Consider the following 17998-nt stretch of genomic DNA (forward strand, 5'->3'; position numbering starts at 1 on the left):
TCAGGGTGGGGGTTGGGGAGGAGGGGAAATAATGTCGCTCAGGACACACAGGTGAATGAAAAACAGACACTGGAATAGATTTTAAATGCCAGGCCACAACTTTATTAATGTTACACTGGTGTCATAAATATAAAGGGAAGGGTAAACCCCTTTAAAATCCCTCCTGGACAGAGGAAATCTCCTCTCACCTGTAAAGAGTTAAGAAGCTAAAGGTAACCTCGCTGGCACCTGACCAAAATGACCAATGAGGAGACAAGATACTTTCAAAAGCTGGGAGGAGGGAGAGAAACAAAGGGTCTGTGTGTCTGTCTATATTCTGTCTTTGCCGGGGATAGATCAGGAATGGAGTCTTAGAACTTTTAGTAAGTAATCTAGCTAGGTGCGTGTTAGATTATGATTTCTTTAAATGGCTGAGAAAAGAATTGTGCTGAATAGAATAACTATTTCTGTCTGTGCATCTTTTTTGTAACTTAAGGTTTTTGCCTAGAGGGGTTCTCTATGTTTTGAATCGAATTACCCTGTAAGGTATTTACCATCCTGATTTTACAGGGGGATTTTTTTTTTATTTCTATTTACTTCTATTTCTATTAAAAGTCTTTTTGTAAGAAAACTGAATGCTTTTTCATTGTTCTCAGATCCAAGGGTTTGGGTCTGTGGTCACCTATGCAAATTGGTGAGGCTTTTTATCCAACATTTCCCTGGAAAGGGGGGGTGCAAGTGTTGGGAGGATTGTTCATCGTTCTTAAGATCCCAGGGTCTGGGTCTGTAGTCACCTAGGCAAATTGGTGAGGCTTTTTACCAAACCTTGTCCAGGAAGTGGGGTGCAAGGTTTTGGGAAGTATTTTGGGGGGAAAGACGTGTCCAAACAGCTCTTCCCCAGTAACCAGTATTTGTTTGGTGGTGGTAGCGGCCAATCCAAGGACAAAAGGGTGGAATATTTTGTACCTTGGGGAAGTTTTGACCTAAGCTGGTAAAGATAAGCTTAGGAGGTTTTTCATGCAGGTCCCCACATCTGTACCCTAGAGTTCAGAGTGGGGGAGGAACCTTGACATGGTGGCATAGTGGTGGGATTAACCTGAAATCATTTTGAGATCCAGTTGAGATTTTTTGAACTAGAAATACAGATTTTAAAAAGGAAATTTTTTTTTTCCTTTGGAAAGGAAGTCCAGAAAGCAGCTTGTTTTTTCTCTGCTTTGTGGCCAAGCAGAGACAAAAGGGGATTATCTTTGTGAATTGCAGGTTTTCTTTGCCTGGAGGCAGGGTACTTAACTCCTGCAGGGAAATTCACAGTCTTCCAACCCAGAGTTTTTTTTTTCTAAAAGTAAATGGGGGGGGGGGGTGTTCTACCCATTTGCCTGGAGACAAAAGTGGCAGGGGTTTTTTTTTTTGGTTTTTTTTTTTTTTTTGGATTTTGATTTTTTGCAAGGAGCACAAGTTTAAAAAGGAAAGCAGGTTTCCAAGTAGTTGGAGGTTTTTTGCTTTGATTTGGGCCCAGAACAGAGACAAGGGAATTGTCTTTTTCTGTAGGCTGACAATCACTATCAGAGAATAGGTATTCTTTTCCAGCACAGCAAAATTTTACAGCCAAGTTTTGTTTGTTTATTTCTAAACCTCGGGTGTAAAGTTAGTTAAAAACAGAGAGGTTAGAATGACAAAATCCGCGGCTCGACTACAGCTGGAATTAGCCAAATTTCAGGCTGAGGAAAAACAAAGGGAACATGAAAGACAGATAGAACTCATGCGGCTGGAGAAGGAGGTACAGGAGGCTGCCCACAAGAGGGAAATGGAGGCAAGGAAGCATGTGGAGGAGGAGAAGGAAAAAGAGAGGAAGCATGTGGAGGAGGTGGAGAAGATAAAGGCTCAGCAGAATATACCAACAAACCCTAGCAATCCTTCTCCAGGTACCACTTCCCATCCCAGAAAGTTCCCCACCTACAAGGCAGGTGATGATACTGAGGCCTTCTTAGAAAACTTCGAAAGGGCCTGCCTTGGGTACAGCATCTCTACCGACCAATACATGGTAGAGCTGAGGCCACAGCTCAGTGGACCCTTAGCTGAGGTGGCGGCTGAAATGCCTAGAGAACACATGAACGAGTATGAACTGTTTAAATCCAAGGCGAGAGTCAGAATGGGGATAACACCCGAGCATTCTTGTCGGAGGTTCAGAGCCCTAAGGTGGAAACCAGATGTGTCATTTACCCGACATGCCTACCACATTGTGTAACATTGGGATGCCTGGATATGAGGAGCAAGTGTTGAATCTCCAGTAGATGTGCCCTTCCTAATGCAAATGGAACAATTCTTAGAGGGTGTTCCTGAGGAAATAGAAAGATACATCCTAGATTACCGGTGGCTGCCCAAAGCCCCACCTACCTCCCAAAGAACCCTCCAGACCCCTTATCGTCCCACCACCCCATTCTCCAGCAACCCTCCTCGCCCCAGTGACCCGTCAGCTGGACGATGTTTTAAATGTAACGAGCTGGGGCATGTAAAGGCCAACTGCCCCAAGAACCCCAACAGATTACAGTTCATTGCACCGGAATCACACCAGAGGTCCACAGGCCCAGATACCTCCCAGATACCCTTGGAGCGGAGGGAAACTGTGAGTGTGGGCGGGAAGAAGGTCACCGCGTGGAGGGACACCGGAGCACAAGTGTCAGCTATCCATGCTTCCTTAGTGGACCCCAATTTAATCAACCCAGAGATCCAAGTGACGATTCAACCTTTCAAGTCCAACTCTTTCGATTTGCCTACAGCCAAGTTGCCTGTCCAGTACAAGGGCTGGTCAGGAATGTGGACTTTTGCAGTCTATGATGATTATCCCATCCCCATGCTGTTGGGGGAAGACTTGGCCAATCATGTGAAGCAGGCCAAGAGGGTGGGAACGGTCACCCGCAGCCAGGCTAAACAAGCCGTGAGGCCTAGCTCTGTTCCGAAAACTTCTATCAGGACCCGGTCAGAGGTGATGGACCCAGACCCCAGGCCAATGTCTGCAACAGCAGTAGTGGATCCAGTCCCAGAGACCCAGACGGAACCAGTCCCAGAACCAGAACCAGCCGAGCAACCAACACCAGACCCATTGTCAGCACTGAATCCAGTACTTGCAACCTCAACACCAGAGGGCCCCACCGACCCTGAACTGGCAGCAGCCGATAACCCGACACAAGAGGCTCAGCCGGAGCCTGAATCCCAACATAGTGCACCAGCGGAGAGCGGTTCACAGTCAACAGAAACAGCTCCATCCCCTATATCGCTTCCAGAGGGACCAAGCCTAGGTCCACAATCCAATGAGGAACTGATGTCTCCAGCATCAAGGGAACAGTTCCAGACTGAACAGGAAGCAGATGAAAGCCTCCAGAGAGCTTGGACGGCGGCACGGAGCAACCCACCGCCTCTCAGCTCTTCTAATCGATCCAGGTTTGTTGTAGAGAGAGGACTTTTATACAAGGAAACTCTTTCTGGTGGACACCAGGAAGACTGGCATCCTCAGAGACAGTTGGTAGTTCCAACTAAATACCGGGCCAAGCTCTTGAGCTTAGCCCATGATCACCCTAGTGGCCATGCTGGGGTGAACAGGACCAAAGACCGTTTGGGGGGGTCATTCCACTGGGAGGGAATGGGCAAGGATGTTTCTACCTATGTCCAGTCTTGTGAGGTGTGCCAAAGAGTGGGAAAGCCCCAAGACCAGGTCAAAGCCCCTCTCCAGCCACTCCCCATCATTGAAGTTCCATTTCAGCGAGTAGCTGTGGATACTCTGGGTCCTTTTCCGAAAAAGACACCCAGAGGAAAGCAGTACATACTGACTTTCATGGATTTTGCCACCCGATGGCCGGAAGCAGTAGCTCTAAGCAACACCAGGGCTAAAAGTGTGTGCCAGGCACTAGCAGACATTTTTGCCAGGGTAGGTTGACCCTCCGACATCCTCACAGATGCAGGGACTAATTTCCTGGCAGGAACTATGAAAAACCTTTGGGAAGCTCATGGGGTAAATCACTTGGTTGCCACTCCTTACCACCATCAAACAAATGGCATGGTGGAGAAGTTTAATGGAACTTTGGGGGCCATGATACGTAAATTCGTAAATGAGCACTCCAATGATTGGGACCTAGTGTTGCAGCAGTTGCTCTTTGCCTATAGAGCTGTACCACACCCCAGTTTAGGGTTTTCCCCATTTGAACTTGTATATGGCCGTGAGGTTAAGGGGCCATTGCAGTTGGTGAAGCAGCAATGGGAGGGATTTACACCTTCTCCAGGAACTAACATTCTGGACTTTGTAACCAACCTACAAAACACCCTCCGAACCTCTTTAGCCCTTGCTAAAGAAAACTTACAGGATACTCAAAAAGAGCAAAAAGCCTGGTATGATAAACATGCCAGAGAGCGTTCCTTCAAAGTAGGGGACCAGGTCATGGTCTTAAAGGGGCTCCAGGCCCATAAAATGGAAGCATCATGGGAAGGGCCATTCACGGTCCAGGAGCGCCTGGGAGCTGTTAATTATCTCATAGCATTCCCCACCTCCAACCGCAAGCCTAAGGTGTACCATATTAATTCTCTAAAGCCCTTTTATTCCAGAGAATTAAAGGTTTGTCAGTTTACAGCCCAGGGAGGAGACGACGCTGAGTGGCCTGAAGGTGTCTACTACGAAGGGAAATGTGCTGGTGGTGTGGAAGAGGTGAACCTCTCCATGACCCTTGGGCGTATGCAGCGACAGCAGATCCAGGAGCTGTGCACTAGCTACGCGCCAACGTTCTCAGCCACCCCAGGACTGACTGAACGGGCATACCACTCCATTGACACAGGTAATGCTCACCCAATTAGGGTCCAACCTTACCGAGTGTCTCCTCAACCTAAAACTGCTATAGAACGGGAGATCCAGGATATGTTACAGATGGGTGTAATCCGCCCCTCTGAAAGTGCATGGGCATCTCCAGTGGTTCTAGTTCCCAAACCAGATGGGGAAATACGTTTTTGCGTGGACTACCGTAAGCTAAATGCTGTAACTCGCCCAGACAACTATCCAGTGCCACGCACAGATGAACTATTAGAGAAACTGGGACGGGCCCAGTTCATCTCTACCTTGGACTTAACCAAGGGGTACTGGCAGGTACCGCTAGATGAATCTGCCAAAGGAAGGTCAGCCTTCACCACACATCTCGGGCTGTATGAATTTAATGTACTCCCTTTCGGGCTGCAAAATGCACCCGCCACCTTCCAAAGACTTGTAGATGGTCTCCTAGCGGGATTAGGAGAATATGCAGTCGCCTACCTTGACGATGTGGCCATATTTTCAGATTCCTGGGCAGACCACCTGGAACATCTACAAAAAGTCCTTGAGCGCATAAGGGAGGCAGGACTAATTGTTAAGGCTAAGAAGTGTCAAATAGGCCTAAACAGAGTGACTTACCTTGGACACCAGGTGGGTCAAGGAACTATCAGCCCCCTACAGGCCAAAGTGGATGCTATCCAAAAGTGGCCTGTCCCAAAGTCAAAGAAACAGGTTCAATCCTTCTTAGGCTTGGCCGGTTATTACAGACGATTTGTACCGCACTACAGCCAAATCGCCGCCCCACTGACAGACCTAACCAAAAGAAACAGCCAAATGCTGTTCAGTGGACCGAAGATGCATCCGAGCATGGTGTGGGAGCAGTTTTAATGCAGAAAGGACCTGATCAAGAATTCTACCCTGTAGTGTTTCTCAGCAAAAAACTGTCTGAGAGGGAAAGCCACTGGTCAGTCACTGAAAAAGAATGTTACGCCATTGTCTACGCTCTGGAAAAGCTACGCCCATATGTTTGGGGACGGCGTTTCCACCTGCAAACCGACCATGCTGCACTGAAGTGGCTTCACACCGTCAAAGAAACTAACAAAAAACTTCTTCGGTGGAGTTTAGCTCTCCAAGATTTTGATTTCGACATCCAACACATCTCAGGAGCTTCTAACAAAGTGGCTGATGCACTCTCCCGTGAAAGTTTCCCAGAATCAACTAGTTAAAATCGTCCTTGAGATGTGGAAAATATTGTTAGTCTTTATGTACTTGGTAGTATATGTAGAGATGCATGTGTCTTATTAACTCTGTTTTTCCTAGAGCTCCAGGAAGAAATCCCAGCCAGTGTTTCACCCTAGCTGAGATTTGGGGGGCGTGTCATAAATATAAAGGGAAGGGTAAACCCCTTTAAAATCCCTCCTGGCCAGAGGAAATCTCCTCTCACCTGTAAAGAGTTAAGAAGCTAAAGGTAACCTCGCTGGCACCTGACCAAAATGACCAATGAGGAGACAAGATACTTTCAAAAGCTGGGAGGAGGGAGAGAAACAAAGGGTCTGTGTGTCTGTCTATATTCTGTCTTTGCCGGGGATAGATCAGGAATGGAGTCTTAGAACTTTTAGTAAGTAATCTAGCTAGGTGCGTGTTAGATTATGATTTCTTTAAATGGCTGAGAAAAGAATTGTGCTGAATAGAATAACTATTTCTGTCTGTGCATCTTTTTTGTAACTTAAGGTTTTTGCCTAGAGGGGTTCTCTATGTTTTGAATCGAATTACCCTGTAAGGTATTTACCATCCTGATTTTACAGGGGGGATTTTTTTTTTATTTCTATTTACTTCTATTTCTATTAAAAGTCTTTTTGTAAGAAAACTGAATGCTTTTTCATTGTTCTCAGATCCAAGGGTTTGGGTCTGTGGTCACCTATGCAAGTTGGTGAGGCTTTTTATCCAACATTTCCCTGGAAAGGGGGGGTGCAAGTGTTGGGAGGATTGTTCATCGTTCTTAAGATCCAAGGGTCTGGGTCTGTAGTCACCTAGGCAAATTGGTGAGGCTTTTTACCAAACCTTGTCCAGGAAGTGGGGTGCAAGGTTTTGGGAAGTATTTTGGGGGGAAAGACGTGTCCAAACAGCTCTTCCCCAGTAACCAGTATTTGTTTGGTGGTGGTAGCGGCCAATCCAAGGACAAAAGGGTGGAATATTTTGTACCTTGGGGAAGTTTTGACCTAAGCTGGTAAAGATAAGCTTAGGAGGTTTTTCATGCAGGTCCCCACATCTGTACCCTAGAGTTCAGAGTGGGGGAGGAACCTTGACAACTGGGTAGGAGCTGTATAGGCCCACTCATCTCACTTACCAGGCATTTAACTGAGTCCAGCTTGGCGCTGCAGGGCTTCCACCATTTAAGCAATAACATGGAATAGAACCCTTGGCCTATCTCCCCAGGACTCAGCTTCTGAGGTAGAGAATATCAAGGGGTTTCATGGTCTGAAAAAGCTTCAAGCCTGTCCTTACAGGCACAAGATCCACCAGCTAAAATGCCAGGTCTCATTTACCTCAGGGAGCTGGCCCTTTTACTCCTTATCTGCACTGGCCACTAGCTACTAGAGCTGCAATGGTTGGGTTGATCACCTCCCCACTCACCCTGCCTGATATCAGTTTCTTGCCTAATCCAGTTCCTAAGGTCCTGCAGCCAAATGTCAGCGCTTGCATGCAAGAGGTGCACTCCATTGTCCCTAAAAGGCTCCAGTGGATCCTATTGGATGTACCAGATGTCTGATCACTGAGCACCCCGCGTCTGAAATGATTCTTGCAACCTCCCAGTTCACATTCTTTGGGCTCTGTCCATTTGGACTGTTTTGACAGTCGCACTCACCTCACTAGCTTTTTAGATCAAACCAATCTTGTGTTCGGCCATGATTGCCTTCCTACGTTCCTCTCTCAGATTTACTCCATGGTACGCCCCAAGATGAATAACCAGGACATTAGGTGGTTGTAGTTCTCCCATCAACAAGTACAGAAACACTTGAGGTGATCCCACAGCATGTCCATTCTGCTGAACCATTGAAGGCAGAGAGCCTCAGCCTTGAAGCTCAACTGTGTGATCTACCTCCCAACCTGGCTGTCTGCTTGTGAGACCTATGCACTATAGAGTTCCTGCAAATCCAGATGTCGATTTTTGCTTCCAGTAGCTCCTGTAATCAAAACAGACAGTATAGCTGACACTCTTCACCTGCCCCAGAAACCATCAGTGGGTTATGTACCTCTCATTAGAGTTGGTCAGGAATTTTTCAATGACGTTTTTTCATTGGAACCAAAACTTTGAATGGAAACACATCAGTCTTAATGAAATTTTAATTGTGAAGGTTTCTTGGGCCCATGATGGCATCCCTGATCAAACAAGAGACACACAGAGACAGATCCAGGCCCACCCACCCCAGAAAAGCCAATAGCCTGGTGGTTAGGTTGCTCATTTGTGATGTAAGAGATCAAGATTCAAAACCTTGCTCTGCCTGATTTTGAGCAGGGACTTGAACCTGGGTCTCCCATATGCTAGATGAGAACTACTAGAATGAATGTTGAAAAACTTGATTATGAAATTTTTCAAAATACTGAGTAAAAGCCTTGTTTGGCTATTGTCTTAAACAGTCATAATTTGCATATGTATATTAGAATCTCCACAGTAACATTTCTTTGTATATCTGTTTGGGTTCATTTTAATTGCATTGTATTAATTCATTGTATTTAATTTTTTGTCTCTAGTGAGATTAAGCAGAGTAACAGAAGGAGTTTTAAGATCTAAATCACAGTGGGATGTGGTGTACATAAATTCAAAGTACAGAGAATATATGTAAAATGTGTGCACATTGAACTGACAAAGTATATTTTACAAAGGGATTACAACAAAAAGTGGAATTTAGCAGAACTCTTGTATGCTAGAGACATAAAAGAAATAATCCTGGAACTTTCTCCATCTCCCACTGGGAAATTGCCTCTATCTGGACAACACTGGGTATTGGTGCCCTGCTGGCTCAACTTTTGTCTTCAGAGTGAAAAAACTTGTCCCTCACAAAGAAAAACTTCAAACCTGTGTAGAGTAAAGTGATCAGATATTTTCTGTCTATTGAATCCCCTTGACTAAAGTTGTATCTACTCTGATTAAAAATATGTAGCAATCCAATTAATATATGCACACTGATAAAATGCCAACACGGTTTAGTGGGAGAAGAGAAACAGCAAATTTATTTACAGTACTTCACACAGAAAGAATAAGACTTATTTAATTGGAAAATGAAATGTTCTTGTAACACAGTTTGTTTTAGACAAACTACTGAATGATTCATAGATTCCAAAGCCAGAAGTGTTGGTGTCAGGCACTATACTGGTTTGCTGACATCTCCCCGTACAGAAGGGTCCATCTGGTCTGGCCTCCTGTATAACACAGGCCATAGAACTTCCCCCAACATAATTGCTAGAGAAGATATTTTAGAAAAACACCCAGTCTTGATTTAAAAATTTGTCAGTGATGGGAGAATCCACCAAAACCTTGGGTAAATTGTTCCAATGGTTAATTACTCTCCCTGGTTAACACATTATGCCTTATTTCCAGTCTGAATCTGTCTAGCTTTAACCTATAGCCATTGGATCATGTCATCATACCTTTTGTCTGCCCCTGTGACATTTTTCCCTCTTCCAGACTTCAGTCAGCTTCTGAAAAAGCGAATGCATGATCACAATGTCCTTCACCATTTCAATGTGGAGCAAAATATGAGGCAACAAAATGTGCAGGGTATGTGAATAATGTGCACTTTAAGCCATCAAGCATCTAAATGTCTTGGTAAGAGTAGAGCATGTGCCTGGAGGGCAACTGAATGCTAGAATGGAGGGTTAATGCTTCAAATCATCCAGAATAGATTACCATGTCTTTGCTCCGTGAAGAGGGTACGCTTCCGTACACCAGCAGCACTGATTAAATTTCCTGGGCTTCTCTCTATTAGGGGATCAGCCACCTGCCTTCCCACTCTTAGCTATTTAATCACAGACACTGAGAGTGCATTATTTTGTGCATATTACCTTGTTAAAGTTGTTCATCCAGTAGATTTGCCATTGCTCAAGAGAGAGAATTTTAGAATAATCTTGTAAGAATTAGTTGTAAAACCTCTGAATCTGCTCCTCCAAAAGTTCTGAAGTTGCTAATGAAAATATGCCATCTTTCATTAAATCATGTACTGTACTGGAGAAGTAGAAGGTAGCAATGCTCCTAGGAATTAGAGATCAGTAATCTTCATTTTAATACCAGAAACATTGGTCAAAATAATAATAAAGAACAGAATAAAACATCTACATTAACAAGACATATAAGGTACAAAACAGCATAGCTCCCATGATTAGTAAACCCTACCTCTAATCTACTAGAATTCTTTGAGCGTGTCATCAAAATTGTGGATGAAGAAGAACTTTAACAAAAGTTAGTTGGGAGGCAGTTAGGAGACAAAGAAGAAGAGTGGGAGTTAGATCTGTTAAGAAAATGGGTATTGTATTCATGTAAAATTTAGGTGAAAATGAAAAAACAAAAATTTCTTCTCAGAATTTTCCATTTCACATGAAACAGGGAGAACTAATGTTTTTTTGGCCAAAACCCAAGAATTTTGATTAGGAAATTCTGTCTCCGGGGAGCTATAATTTGTGTACTTCATTCTCCCATTCTCATGTGTGGGATGGTCTCCAGGACTTTCTGTATCTCCAGGATGCACCATGGTTTCTCCTGTTGCTGAGCCACCACAATACATACTGAGAGATGCAGTCCAGCTCTAGAGCCTAGCCCGTACAGGAGAATGGTAGCTTGAGACACTTGGATTAAAACTTCCATGAGGCTCCACTGTGGTGTTTCCTAATCTAAATTTTCCATTTTTGGTTGAAAACTGAAAACTTTTTGAGTTTTGTATGTTTGGTTTTTCAACAAAAAGTCTTTTTTTTTTTCCAGAAAGCAGACATTTTTGGGGGAAAGAATTTGTTCTGTCGACGATTCAGTTTTCAGTAAAAGAAATAGAAGAGGCTAACAAATGAGCAATGAAAACAATTAGCTATGGAAAACTTTCTACAGGAAGAGGGGCTGTAAAGATTTGGACTGTTTAATTTTGGAAGAAGACAAATAAAAGGGAACATAGCACTTGCTTTACTGGATCAGACTGGTCCAGACATTAGCCAGAACCAGATGCTTCAGAGGAAATCTGCAGCAGGCAGATGTCAGATAATCTGTACCACATAAATCTCAGTCTGACCTCTAAGAGAGATTGCTTTAAGTCCTGAAGCACAAAGTTTAAAATCCTTTTCAAAAATGTATTGTCACTAATTATAACAGGATATTTTGATATCCATGTAAATATCAATCATTTTGAATCTTGCTAAATTGTTGGCCTCAACTACTTCCTGTGGCAAGAAGTTCCACAGCCTAATTATGCATTGTGAGAAAAAGTATTTCCTTCTATCAGTTCTGAGTTACCCACCTTTTAATTTCATTGCATGTCCCCTTGTTGTTGCATGAGGTGATGGGGAGAACAGAAGCTCCTGATCTGCCTTCTCTAGACCATTCATTTTATATATGTTTATCATTTCTCCCCTCTTGTTTACCTTAGAAAGAAAGGTGAATAATCCCGGCTTTTTCAACTTCTGTACATTTTTTCAGGTCATAGATCATTCTTACTGCTCTAGCAGAGGCACACAAAATAATGAATGGTATAAGGAAGGTAAATTGGTTTCTCCTATTTATCCTCTCTCATAATACAAGTACAAGGGATTATACCATGAAATCGAGAAACAATACATTTAAAACTGCAAAAAAGAAACACTTTTTTTTTACATAAACCTAGGACCTCAGTCATACACATCACTGAAGCCACAAGCTTAGTGGGACTAAAAAATAAAAAAAGGTTAGACCATTATATGGATAATGAAAACATCCAGATTTACATTATATGGGTGATTTTTTGAAAGGAGGGATATTAACTTCTGCTTCAAAGTATAAGCCAGCCTGTAACAGAGCGGGAAACTTAGAAAGAAATGTCCTTTATGAACATGTTCTTTCAGAGTTGTGCACAACAAAGTTTCTTGCACCTTCTTCTGAAGCATTTGGCAGTGGCCGAGAGGAACCACTGATCTGATTCACTTTCCGTGTGGCACATTAATTATCCTTTGTGTGTGCACAAGGTCAAAAACTTCCAGGTAACATTTATATTCTGAATGAATAGATAGAACAAAAAGCATTATCCTCTTTATGTAGTTATCTGTATTTCTGTATAAACAACACTGAATATAGTCATTTCTGCTGATTTGCTGTTGCATTTGCAACTGAAAGCAGATCTGAATGTACTAAAAACAATTGGAAAATATAGTGGAACTCAACATGATTTATTTTCTCTCTGCCTGAAGAGATTTTGTAATTGCTGGTGAATTCCTGTACTTTTGTGTTTTTTGATACCTCTGATCTAATAAGGTTGTAGGCCATATCTGTGGTCCACAGAGCACTTGTGTTGTCAATTCTTTCTTTTCTTCCTCTTCCTCTTTTATGTATGTCACTATGGACCACCAGGCTCTTCAACAAGAACCCTGGAGAGTTAGCTGTAGTGGAGGAAGGGGAGGATGCCTAATAGCCTCTGTAATCAAACAACGAGAGGGTAAGAAGCTTGTAGTTGCCAAAATGAGAAGAGCTGATAGCAGGAAAAGAACTAGCAGGTACTAGTAAAACCCAAACCACTAGCAGGGCCAAAGATAGACATATCAGAACCATAAACTTCCCATTGAGATGTTGCAGGGGACAGCTAGGATAAAGTGCAGCTAGAAAAATGAAACTACAGTAATTTTATGTTAATCTTAACCGTGTGTGTACAAATTTGCCAAGTAGTATAGCTAGACTGTGCTTTTTCCCTTGAGTTAGTCTAAGCAGTTCCCAGTGACACCCTCTTTACTGTCTCCATCTCAGGCAGCTGTTACTGTCTGTTCTGGTCTCCAGAAAGCTTGAGAGGGTGAGAATTTCTTCCACTGAACTGCAGGTAATTTCTTGTCCTGAATATGTTGGAAGGAATAAAATTTAATACGCTTCCTGAATGAGGTGTAACAAAGTATTACTTAATATTTGTTTTTATATAGATGATGTTCCCCAACAAAGCTACAACAATTGAAGAACTATCAATAATAAATATGGGTTTGGAAAAGAGCATGCTGCATCTAAAAGTCACTACTCTTCTATACATTATAGTCCACACTTTGTAGAAGTCTTTCCTCCCATTTGTGGGAAGTCTTTAAGTTTGGAACTAGTTGTTCAGAACGTAGTAGAAAACATGAATTAGATTTGTAAGGTGTTTAAATACCTTTTTTTGTGCTGCCTTTACCCTTTCTTTATGCTGGACAAAGCAGTTTCTTTTGGACAACATCTTAAAAATCTCTACTCTATGATAATACAGTACATTTGGCTTTTTGGTTATCCATGCTAAGGTATGCTTATGTAGCACTGCCCTCTGCTGGGTGGAATGCTTGTCCAGCTAAAGTGTGTGTGATCACATACACGTTAATGGCTGCAGCATACAGAAGCTAAGGCCTGTCTATACTACTAGAAAGTCATACCATGAAAGTGTTACAGTGCCACAATCCTCATATTAGAGTAGTTTTCCAATTGTATATTGGGTAAATATCTGACAGAATTTGCTGCTGATTCACTTAAAACAGTGCATTTCTGTCTGGTCTCAGCTGTTCATGACACATTTGCCAACTCTAAACTTGAAACGTACTCTGCAAAAGGAATAAGAAGTCAACCATTTTTTACTATTTTACGGAGTATAAAGAAGTCCAGGGCTTCAGAACAAAGTAAATTGTTAAAGACTGTGCATCGTGCAGTTGAGGGAGTCAGTGCTCTTCCGCCTCAAATCGTTTTATTGTTTTTGAGGACAGAAAATTTCATATTCCTGATAAGTTTTTATTCAGAAAAATAAGGCTTTTAAAACAAACCCCATAATTAATTTCCTTTTTAAACATGAACTCTTTTTTTTCCTCAAGAATACCTACAAAGAAAGCCAAGTTAAGAGACAATCAGTTGAGTAGTTTTAAACTCAACAAGCTGACACCATTTCTTTCCTATATTTTTGTTTCGGTCAGTTTAAATCTACAGCTGTTTAGACCCCAGAGCTGATTTTCGCCTTTCTTGGTTTATTTTGTATGTGTAAATGAGACCTAACAATTAAGCCCTTACTGAATACTTCAGTTGTACTCTTCCACAGTGTATGTAAAAGTATATCATTTGTATTCTATTACATTGTATATTAATTGTATTTGATTTTGCATTTATAATATTATAAATTGACAAATATAGATTTCACAAGAGACTATACTGAGAGGCACTGCCACAAGGGAGAAGTTAATCTTCAGTTTCCTTGGAATTTGTACGTTCTCTAATATGTTAATACTTAGTTAGGTGCTTCTGGAACTTCCAGAATCCTGCTCAACTGGTCAAGGAAAATTATTCATTATTCTATTGTTTGTTATATTTACTTTCACAACTTCCCTATTGAAAGACCAGAATTTAACAAGATATTAACGAGGTCTAAAATTTTACACAAGACTTAATTATCTGGAATTACAGTAGCTAAATGTCTCTCTTCTTAAGCAAAATATATGATATTATCCCAGTTAATAATGGTCATCATTAGGCTAAATCAGATTCTGGGGAGATATTCCAGTAAAGTGGTTGTCCAATATTTGAGTGTCATAGAATCTCAGGGTTGGAAGGGACCTCAGGAGATCATCTAGTCCAACCCCCTGCTCAAAGCAGGACCAGTCCCCGTCCCCATCTAAAGATTCCAGCCAGGGCTTTGTCAAGCCTGACCTTAAAAACCTATAAGGAAGGAGATTGCACCACCTCCCTAAGTAACCCATTCCAGTGCTTTATCACCCTCCTAGTGAAAAAGTTTTTCCTAATATCCAACGTAAACCTCCCAACTGCAACTTGAGACCATTACTCTTTGTTCTGTCATCTGCTATCATTTAGAAAAGCCTAGATCCATCCTCTTTGGAACCCCCTTTCAGGTAGTTGAAAGCAGCTATCAAATCCCACCTCATTCTTCTCTTCTGCAGACTAAATAATCCCAGTTCCCTGAGCCTCTCCTCATAAGTCATATGCGCCAGCCACCGAATAATTTTTGTTGCCCTCCACTGGACTCTTTCCAATTTTTCCACATCCTTCTTGTGTGGGGCCCAAAATTGGACACACTGCTCCAGATGAGGCCTCACGAGTGCCAAATAGAGGAGAATGATCATGTCCCTCAATCTGCTGGTAATGCTCCTATTTATACAGCCCAAAATGCCGTTAGCCTTCTTGGCAACAAGGGCACATTGTTGACTCATAGGGAGTCTTTTGAATGAAGTGATATGGCCAAGCATGTTGCTGGGCCAGTTATGTGCCAGGGCTGCTCAGCCCCTCAGTGGGAGGGAACAACCTGAGTCAGAGACAGAGACCAGTTTCAGTTGTGAGCTCTTGAGTTTAGGACTAGACAGAAGCAGAACAGCTCAAGGAGTCTCTCGTTAACTTCCCCTCCCACAAAGGGAGTCTTTGAACTGCTGTGGGATCTTGTGCATGACACAGGCAGTTCCAGCCCTGCAGAGACCAGCATCCAGAGTGGCAGAGGTCAGGCTGGTGCCAGCTGCCAAAAGCCATACAAGACTTCCACAGGGCTCTAGACCACGGAGCCAAGAGAGGACCCTTCATAGAATCATAGAATATCACGGTCAGAAGGGACCTCAGGAGGTCATCTAGTCCAACCCCCTGCTCAAAGCAGGACCAGTCCCAAACTAAATCATCCCAGCCAGGGCTTTGTCAAGCCTCACCTTAAAAACTTCAAAGGAAGGAGATTCCACCACCTCCGTAGGTAACACATTCCACAGAACTGTTCTTCAGATCTGGGAAAGTAACTCAGTATCACAGCTAAATACAAGGTGGAATAGATAGTTTAGCATAAGTAGTTAATACATTTCAAGGGACCACTTCTCCTAGGGGTCAAAGTGGTGGCAGGCCATGAGTCACTTCTCTTTTCTCCCCTTCTTCACCTTTCAGATGTGAAGAGGAGGATTTAGCCCTCTGCTAGGTAGGATGGAAATTTCTGGTAAAGTGGTGTATGACTACTGATACTTTATGAAAGCTACTCCTTTTGGTGTGTTTGTCTTCTGTCATTTTCCTGTGTGAGTTCATTCGAGAGCATAGTGATTGTCTGGTTTCACCCACATAGCTGCTACTGGGGCATTTAGTGCACTGGATGAGGTACCCTACCACATGTTGTGACAGGCATATGTAGGACCCATGGATCTTGAAAGGTGTGTTGCGGGGGTCTTGATCATCATAGCAGTGGAGATATGTCTACAGGTTTTGCATCTGTTGTTCTGGCAGGGTCTGGTGCCACTTTAAAGCGGTGTGTCCTGGTCTGTGGGGAGCTTGCTTCTGATAATGAGCTTGGAGAGGTTGGGGGGTTGCTAGAAGGCCAAAGGAAGGAAATATTTCTTTCAGGATGTGGTCCCCATCAAATATGGGTTGTAATTGTTTGATGATACCTCATATGGGTTCCAGTGTAGGGTTGGTAGCTGACAACTAGGGCTGTCTGGTCAAAGGGGGTTTTATTTCAGTATTGAAGGAGGTTCTCTAGGGGGTATTTGGGTGGCCCATTCCATGAAGCTGCTTTTCTGATGGAGTGTCCTTTTTGATGAAGGCAGTTTTAAGTGCGTTAAGGTATATATCCAAGACTTTCACTTTGCAACATATTCTGTGGTATCTGAGTGCCTGGCTGTAGATAACAGATTTGTTGTATTTGGGTTGATTACTGGATCTGTGACTATACTCTTACTCCTCTCATTTATAGAAACCAACAGGATAAGAGAGAGTGCAGCAAACATGCTACTGCATAATCACATTTTCTATCTATATGCCTCATCCAAAAAAATTCTGCAGGCTTAACATGATTTGGATATGTTTCGTACCAATAGAATAGAGGAATTTATGCCCTTATAGACTGCAGGATTCAGCACCATATCTTAATGGAAAATTTCACCTTAGGTCAGTAATTTAATAGAATTGATCATTTCTGTGGAAAGAACGGAGAAATAAACTTGGAAATATGGAAGCAACATGAGAAATCGTGGGAAATCAATTTCAGAGTTTTGTATTCTTTTAAATGCCACTGACAAAATTGTATTGCTACCAATAATAAGAATGAAATACTCGAGATTTAGACAAAAAATTTCTACTGTGAACTCCAGCCAATAAATAAAATGAGGTTCCTGTAGTTATAGAAAGAATAATCTCTTAGTTGTTAGATCTAAATGTGGAAGACAGTCTTCTTCCATAGTACTAATGAGAACTCCAAATAGCCTCTTCAATAAATCTCTCACAGGCCTCACTTCAGATTTTAAAGGGACATAAAATATTGATCTTCTCTGACCCCAGCATTGCCTGGAGAGCAGAGAAGAAAAGTGATTTTGTCTACCAAAAAACTTTTTGCTGATGAAAATGTTGATGTATTTTACCTACCAGACCTATTGGAGAGAGGGAAAATCTGGGGTGATTAAACTTTTGCTTGAATGCTTTCTTGTAATCAGTTTTTAGTATATCCAATTGTTAGATTTTTCTTCATTTTTAGGTTGATTTAAACTGATATGTAGTTTGTATTGATACAGTATGTAATGATCCATAGGTTGATGTATGCCCTGGATTCTTTAACTGTTCTATTTTCCTCATAGTTTCTGAATTATCTACAGTCTGGCTGGTACCACTGGACTGTACTCAGGGGTGAAAGTAAGTCGAGTGACTTACCAGTACGCTGGAGCCAGCTCTGGCCCCCGGAAGGGGCGGGGCCTGGGGCGGAAGGGGCGGGGCTAAGGGGGTCAGAGCCAGCCCCAGCCCACCCTGTAAGCTAAGTGCCCTGTCCCTCCTTCTCCTCCTCCTCCCCCACTGGGGTAACCGCAGCAGCCTGGGGCTCCGGGGGCTATTTAAAGGGCCCGGGGCTCCCCTCTTCTACTGCCCTGGTCTTTAATTAGCTGCCGGAGCCCTGGGGAAGCGGTGGGGCTCGAGTGGCTATTTAAAGGACCGGGGCAGTAGAAGCAGGGGAGCCGCAGGCCCTTTAAATAGCCCCTAGAACCCTGGGGAGTGGGGGGGGGCGGGGGGCTCCAGGGGCTATTTAAAGGGCCGGGGCTCCAGCTGCCTCTGCCACC

The 17998-nt window shown here is 43.0% G+C and overlaps 1 protein-coding gene across 5 annotated transcripts in view; it reads left to right on the plus strand.

Annotated features, from left to right (window-relative positions):
- CHSY3 (chondroitin sulfate synthase 3) overlaps window positions 1–17998 on the plus strand; it is a 279018-nt gene that overhangs the window by 137265 nt on the left and 123755 nt on the right. The gene's annotated exons all lie outside the window — the stretch shown is intronic.

Source organism: Natator depressus, chromosome 5 (assembly GCF_965152275.1).
Source record: "Natator depressus isolate rNatDep1 chromosome 5, rNatDep2.hap1, whole genome shotgun sequence".
In the NCBI taxonomy this organism is placed as follows: domain Eukaryota; kingdom Metazoa; phylum Chordata; order Testudines; family Cheloniidae; genus Natator; species Natator depressus.